Source organism: Melanerpes formicivorus, unplaced genomic scaffold, assembly GCF_026170545.1.
Source record: "Melanerpes formicivorus ecotype bairdi unplaced genomic scaffold, bMelFor1.0.p_v2 SCAF_18, whole genome shotgun sequence".
NCBI lineage: Eukaryota > Metazoa > Chordata > Aves > Piciformes > Picidae > Melanerpes > Melanerpes formicivorus.
Genome location: NW_027142370.1, coordinates 12,577,469 through 12,584,739, shown reverse-complemented (window position 1 = coordinate 12,584,739; position 7,271 = coordinate 12,577,469).

Below are 7,271 nucleotides of genomic sequence, written 5' to 3'. Positions count from 1 at the left end.
CTTCTGTACTAATACATGGAGTTAATTTAGGAGCAGAAGCATCAGTTTGATGTCCACACTGGTAGATATATGTGTAGAGATGGGGCACAGAGACACTTTGGGAGAATCTTTGCCAACTAAGCTGATTGCCTCTCCATCCCTGGCTTTATTTGCAGCTCAGGTGATCTGGTAACAGTGAAGGGAGGTTGACTATGGCTGTGTATATTGGTGAAGAAACTCAGCTTCTACAGCAGGGGGAATTGTACTCAGTCTAGCAAATGGTATTAGATCTGTGCCCAGAAGCCAACCCAGGTAACTGCTCTTGAATCATAGAATCACAGAATTGTTAGGGTTGGTAGGGACCTCAAGGATCATCCAGTTCCAACCCCCTGCCATGGGCAGGGACACCTCTCAGGGTCCTTGGCAGAGAAGCCCAGGCTGTACTTTTCCAAGCATGGCCCCTGGTTCATTGGAGCCTGCAGATGCTCTGCTGCTGTTTGCCACCTTCTTTCCCCAGCATCTTAGTAAGTCTGCCTGTGCAGTGCCTGGCCTTCCATGATTCATGGTGTTGCTCAGATTTCACACTGAGATGGAATGAAAGCATGATATCAGTTTGAGGAGCGTACAAATGGTTACAGGACTGTTCCAAAGCCGTTCTGGGACAACCTGTCATAAAATGAGGTTATGTATTTTCAGTCCTTTGTGGAGCCAGTCAGTCATTCCCAGAAGCAGCAGCAGAGTTAGGATGGTTTCCAGCTCACTGTATGTTTTCAGGGAATTTGCTGCAACAAATGAAAACCCCAGCCTGTCCTAGGAGGAGCAGGAGCCTATTGGACATCACTGGGTGTGTGGACTTGGATGAGACCTGCAAAACAAATATCTTGCAAGGGATCAGCAACATCAGATGCTGTTTAAGCCCTGATAAAGCAAATGTGCTAGGCATGTGGAGTCCAGAACGGGCCAGAGGAGATTTTAGACATTGCAAAACAAATGTCTTTGCAAGTGCAAATTCAGCATGCAGTCAGAGCTTGGGAGAGGCCTCGAACACAGCCCTGTGAAGAGAGGCTGAGGGAGCTGAGGTTGCTGAGACTGGAGAAGAGGAGGCTCAGAGGAGAGCTTATTGCTCTACAACTACCTGAAGGGAGGTTGTAGCAGGAGGGGGTTGGTCTCTTCTCCAGGCAACCAGCACCAGAACAAGAGGACACAGTCTCAAGCTGCACCAGGGGAGGTTTTGGCTGGATGTTAGGAAGAAGTTCTTCACAGGAAGAGAGATTGGCCATTGGAATGTGCTGTCCAGGGAGGTGGTGGAGTCACCATCACTGGAGGTGTTTAGGAAGAGACTGGATGGGGTGCTTGGTGCCATGCTTTAGTTGATTAGATGGTGTTGGGTGACAGGTTGGACTTGATGATCTTGAAGGTCTATTCCAACTTGGTCTATTCTATTCTATTCTATTCTATTCTATTCTATTCTATTCTATTCTATTCTATTCTATTCTATTCTATTCTATTCTATTCTATTCTATTCTATTCTATTCTATTCTACCAGTCACAAAAAGTTATCAGTTTGTAACTTATTTTCCCTTTTTTTTCCCCTGCCTTTTTTCCCCTTCTTGTTAGTTGCTTTCATTAAGAAGGTTTTAGAGATTTCCTGCAAGACTCATCTCATGCTCTTGATATTTTTAAGAGGTGTGCTGCTGAAAAAAATACTGCTGTCCAAAATGATCTCCTGCAGTGTCAAACTCCTCTGCATTTTTCAATTTGTTTTAAAGATACTGGTGTAATTAAATCTTGTCTAGCACAGAACAGTGTGGCAGAAAGGAGGAGGGCAGGGATTGTGGCCAAAAGGAGGAGGGCAGGGATTGTGGCCCCTGTGCTCATCACTGGTGGGGCCATACCTTGAATGCTGAGTTCATTTTTGGGCCCTTCACTCCAAGAAGGACATTGAGAGGCTGGAGGAGGTCCAAAGAAGGGCAAAGAAGCTGGTGAAGGGTCTGGAGAACAGGGCTGGGGAGGAGCAGCTGAGTGACCTGGGGTTGTTTAGTCTGAAGAAGAGGATGCTGAGGGGAGACCTCATTGCTCTCTAGAGGTCCCTGAATGGAGGCTGCAGTGAGGTTGGTCTCTTCTCCCTAGTATCAAGTGATAGAACAAGAGGAAATTGTGCCTGAAATTGTGCCAGGGGAGGCTTAGGTTGGACATGAGGAAGAATGTCTGTCCTGCAAGAGGTTGGAACAGGCTGCCCAGGGAGGTGGTGGAGTCACCATCCCTGGAAGTGTTCAAGAAACTTGTGGCCATGGCACTTGGGGACATGGTTTAATGGCCATGGTGGTGTTGGCCTGACAGTTTGGCTACATGATCTTAGAGGGCTTTTCCAACCAAAACAATCCTATGACTCTATGACTGAACCAGACTGGCTGAGGCACTTGGTGCCATGGTTTAGTTGATTAGATGGTGTTGGGTGATAGGTTGGACTTGATGATCTCAAAGGTCTTTTCCAACCTGGTTAATTCTGTTCTATTCTAAACATGAAGCTATTAAAATTGATCCTCTGCCTCCTTGACAGCTTGTGTGTACAGGGCCCAGTGCAGTTCAGTAGTTTAATGTTTAGGGCTGAGTTTGGGTATGGCAATGCTGTGTCTGCTCTGCCTGCAGCTCTAACAGGAGATTTAAATCAGTATTTCATCCCTGACTTCCTAATGAGGTCATCAAACTTTGACCATAGGAAAGGGAGAGGTGTGGCATTGCCTGTCTCTTAGGGGCTGGGATGGATCCCAAAGGATGGATCCTCTGAGCATCCCACCTGTGCAGGCAACTCCCTGTTAGTTAAATATCCAGGGCAGGGCTGGAGATGGTTGTGTGTTGGGCAGGCATCACTCACCATGGTGAATGGAAGGTGCCAAGTGCCACATCCAGGCACCAGAAATCAGTGAGCACCAGAGCCCTCACACATACTTTTCTTGGGATCCACCAGGATATGAACCATAGAATCATAGAATCAATAAGGTTGGAAAAGACCTCAAAGATCACCAAGTCCAACCTGTCACCCAACACCTCATGACTACTAAACCATGGCTTCAAGTGCTATATCCAATCCCCTCTGGAACACCTCCAGGGATGGTGACTCCACCACCTCCCTGGGCAGCACATTCCAATGGCTAACAACTCTCTCTGGGAAGAACTTTCTCCTCACCTTGAGCCTAAAATTCTGTCACCCTGTTGGGATGCATCCTCTGGGCTTCTGTCCATGCTGTCACCCTGTTGGGATGCATCCTCTGGACTTCTGTCCTGAGCACAAACTCTCTTTCAAAGGCTCCAGCCAGGGACAACTTTTAAAGAGCAGTGAGAAACAGAGAAGGTTGAGCCAACACTAACCTTTTGGGTCACATTCTAATGGCTACAGATTGCAGTAGGAAATGAGAAAAGTGGGATGATTTTCTCTTTTTTTTTAATCTGTTTGAGGTTTTCCAACTATTCCTGCAGCCTAGGAGGTGTCCTGACCAGGCTTTGCCTCAGAGCATTGTGGTGAAGCAAGCATGGCTGTGCACTCGGGAGGCCTTATAGAGAAAGGCAGCTACCAGTGAAGCTTGGCTCTTCCCAGGGTTAACAGCAGCTGAATGAGAGTTTTCCACATCACACATAGGAGTTTAGATTATTAGACAATTACAGCTGACTTGCTGGGTCTGGCCTTAACCTTTGCTTGCCTTTCTCTCTGTACTGGGGATATATAGCTCCCTCCTTGTACCTCGAAGAGGGGTTTAATATCTATCTTCAGTTACCTCATCCCTTCCATCTTCCCACCAGTGGATGATAGCTCCTGAGGGAGGTACTTAGGATTTTGTGTGGTCCAGCCTTTGGATGCAAGCATCAGCCTCTTTCCTTATGGGACTGCTTCATATCCCACTTCATTTTGATGGTAGAAATTGTATTCCAGGTTGAATTTTCCTTTTTCAGACCTCATCCTATGAGAGCCCAACTACTTGTACCAGGCAACGAAGCCAAATGGGGCTCAGACAGGTAGACACTTGCTAAGTCCAAATGTGATGAGTCTAGCTTCCCTGAGCTTGGAAGAGTGCTATGGATGTGACAGGGTGGTGAAGCAATGACATTTCCATCACAGTGCTGAATGAGGCTCCTGAGCCCCTTCCCACCTTGGCACGGGGCTGAGTGCAAGCTGACAGCCTGGACCTGTGTCTCCACTCTCCATCCAGAATTTCCATCAGTGTGATTTATCTTTGTGCAGGCTGCTGAAGAGATGATTTTTCTACCCACAGAGATAAAATGCAGTTTAAAACCTGATTTTCAGCCCACTGCTACTGACCACAACTGGGGCTGGATCTCATTCCTGTGTTTCTCCTCCTCCTTTCACTTCCTGAGTCCAGGCTCCAGGTAAATTTGCAGTCCTCTGTGTCAGGCTACAGGCCACACTGAACACAGGCAGGGCATTCTGAAGGGATGCTGGAAAGACTGTCAGAGTTTATTAGAAGATGGAAACACTCCTGTTTGTGATGTGCAATTAGGGAACTGCAAATCTTTCCTGAACATCTGAGTAGTTGGGATCAAAAATTCTGACAGCCTGATACCCTTTGTGGTATGCAGACCCTGCACTGGAGTGGAGTGGAGTGGAGTGGAGTGGAGTGGAGTGGAGTGGAGTGGAGTGGAGTGGAATAGAATAGAATAGAATAGAATAGAATAGAATAGAATAGAATAGAATAGAATAGAATAGAATAGAATAGAATAGAATAGAATAGAATAGAATAGAATAGACCAGGCTGGAAAAGACCTTAAAGATCATAAAGTCCAACCTATAATCCAACACCATCTAATCAACTAAACCATGGCACCAAGTGCCTCATCCAGTCTCTTCTTAAACACCTCCAGTGATGGTGACTCCACCACCTCCCTGGGCAGCACATTCCAATGGCCAATCTCTCTTTCTGTGAAGAACTTCTTCCTAACATCCAGCCTAAACCTCCCCTGGTGCAGCTTGAGGCTGGGTCCTTGCTCAAACATCTCTCTCTTTGAAGGTGTGATCTTCTTCACTGTCTCCTTCATGGCCACAAAGCATCATTTAATGTCAGGTGCCTGCTGAGGGAACCTGCTGCTCCTGTTCCACCAGGGGCTCCTGCACCCTTTCTCCTACCCTTCCCCAAAAGCCAGATCAGACACTTCTCTTTGTAACAGAGATTGTTTGCTGGGAGTAGGGACAGGTTTGCGTTGCTTCCAAAGCAATTCCTACAGCAGCAACTGGAGAGGCCTTGTAGAAACACCAGCCTCAAGCATTTACTCACTGTCCTTTGCCTTATCTATGAGCAAACTAAAAACAGAGGTGAATGATGGAGCTGCAAGCAGCGCTGCTGGGCAGGGCATTGAAATGATGATTAACAAGAAATGGTTTATAATTGCAGCAGAAATAGTAGGAGCTAAATATAGGCCTTTGGATGCATTTGGAATCTGGAGCTGGCAGTTTTGTCTTTGTGGTATTTGTACTGGTTTCCTTATTTGAACCAACACAAAGTGTTTGGGTCGGTGTTTTTTTCTTCTCAGACACCAAGGATTTCAGTGATCCAACATTCTTGGTGCACAGCAGCATGGAATGTCTGAGGCAAATGTTAAAACCAGCTTTTTCCCCCCAGGAAAAGCTCCTGTCATGATGTCAAACTGGACTTTAATGAGCCCCCAGAGGGTGCCAGAAGGAAGCTATAAATTAGTGCAAATTCTATGTGTCTGTGACATTTCTGTAGAATTAACCAGGTTGGAAAAGACCTTCGAGATCATCAAGTCCAACCTATCACCCAACACCATCTAATCAACTAAAGCATGGCACCAAGCACCCCAGCAAGTCTCTTCCTAAACACCTCCAGGGATGGTGACTCCACCACCTCCCTGGGCAGCACATTCCAATGGCAAATCTCTCTTTCTATAAAGAACTTCTTCCTAACATCCAGTCTAAACCTCCCCTGGTGCAGCTTGAGACTGTGTCCTCTTGTTCTGCTGCTGGTTGTCTGGGAGAAGAGACCAACCCCCACCTGGCTACAACCTCCCTTCAGGTAGTTGTAGACAGCAAGAAGGTCTCCCCTGAGCCTCCTGCAGGCTAAACAACCCCAGCTCCCTCAGCCTCTCCTCACAGGGCTGTGCTCCAAACCCCTCCCCAGCTTTGCTGCCCTTCTCTGAACACCTTCCAGCAACTCAACATCTTTCCTAAGCTGAGGGTCCCAGATCTGGACACAGGACTCAAGGTGTGGCCTAACCAGTGCTGAGTACAGGGGCACAATGACTTCCCTGCTCCTGCTGGCCACACTGTTCCTGATGCAGGCCAGGATGCCATTGGCCCTCTTGGCCACCTAGGCACACTGCTGGCTCATGTTCAGCCAGCTGTCAACCAGTACCCCCAGGTCCCTTTCTGCCTGGCTGCTCTCCAGCCGCTCTGACGCCAGTCTGTAGCACTGCCTGGGATTATTGTGGCCAATTTGTACATTTGTAGCATCTGTCTATATTGTGCCAATTCTGTGCTATTTGTTGAACTTTGATTGAGGAGTTCAGGGTGGTGAAACTTCTACTCTGTAGAGATATACAAGTGATTTCCCCCTGCACTTATCCCAGGCCAGAAGTACCCAGAGAGACACCTGAGTATGATGTGGTGAGGCACTGGAACAGGTTGCCCAGGGAGGTGATAGAAGCCTCATCCCTGGAGGTTTTTTAAGGCCAGAATCATAGAGTTGTCAGGGTTGGAATGGACCTCAAGGACACCCAGTTCCAACCCCGTTGCCATGGCCAGGGACACCTCAAACTAGATTCAGGTTGCTCACAGCCACATCCAGCCTGGCTGCAAAAGCCTCCAGGGATGAGGCTTCCACCACCTCCCTGGGCAACCTGTGCCAGTCTCTCACCACCCTCATGGGGAACTTCTTCCTAACATCCAATCTGAATCTATCCATTTCTACTTTTGTTCCAGTGATTCTCTCAGCTGGCTGTAGCTGCCTTAAAGCTCAGGGTCTGATCTCAGCTGATTGTCTCCTTCTGTGACTGGGGAGAAAGGACTCCTCCCACCTTCACACATGATTAGTGCTGCCCCTTGGAACTGTGCCCACGTAGTCACTGCTGAAAAAGCCCAGATGCCAGTTCAAAGAATCTTACCCTAATAACAGAATTGCCCACAAAAAAAAACCCTCCAGGATCAGAGAGAGCCAATAATTCACTTGAAGACATCCCTTCAGGAGAGATTTTATGCAACTTTTCCTTTCCAAAACAAGTAATTCTGCTAAAAATAGCAATGCTGCTTCGGTTGGATCCCAACA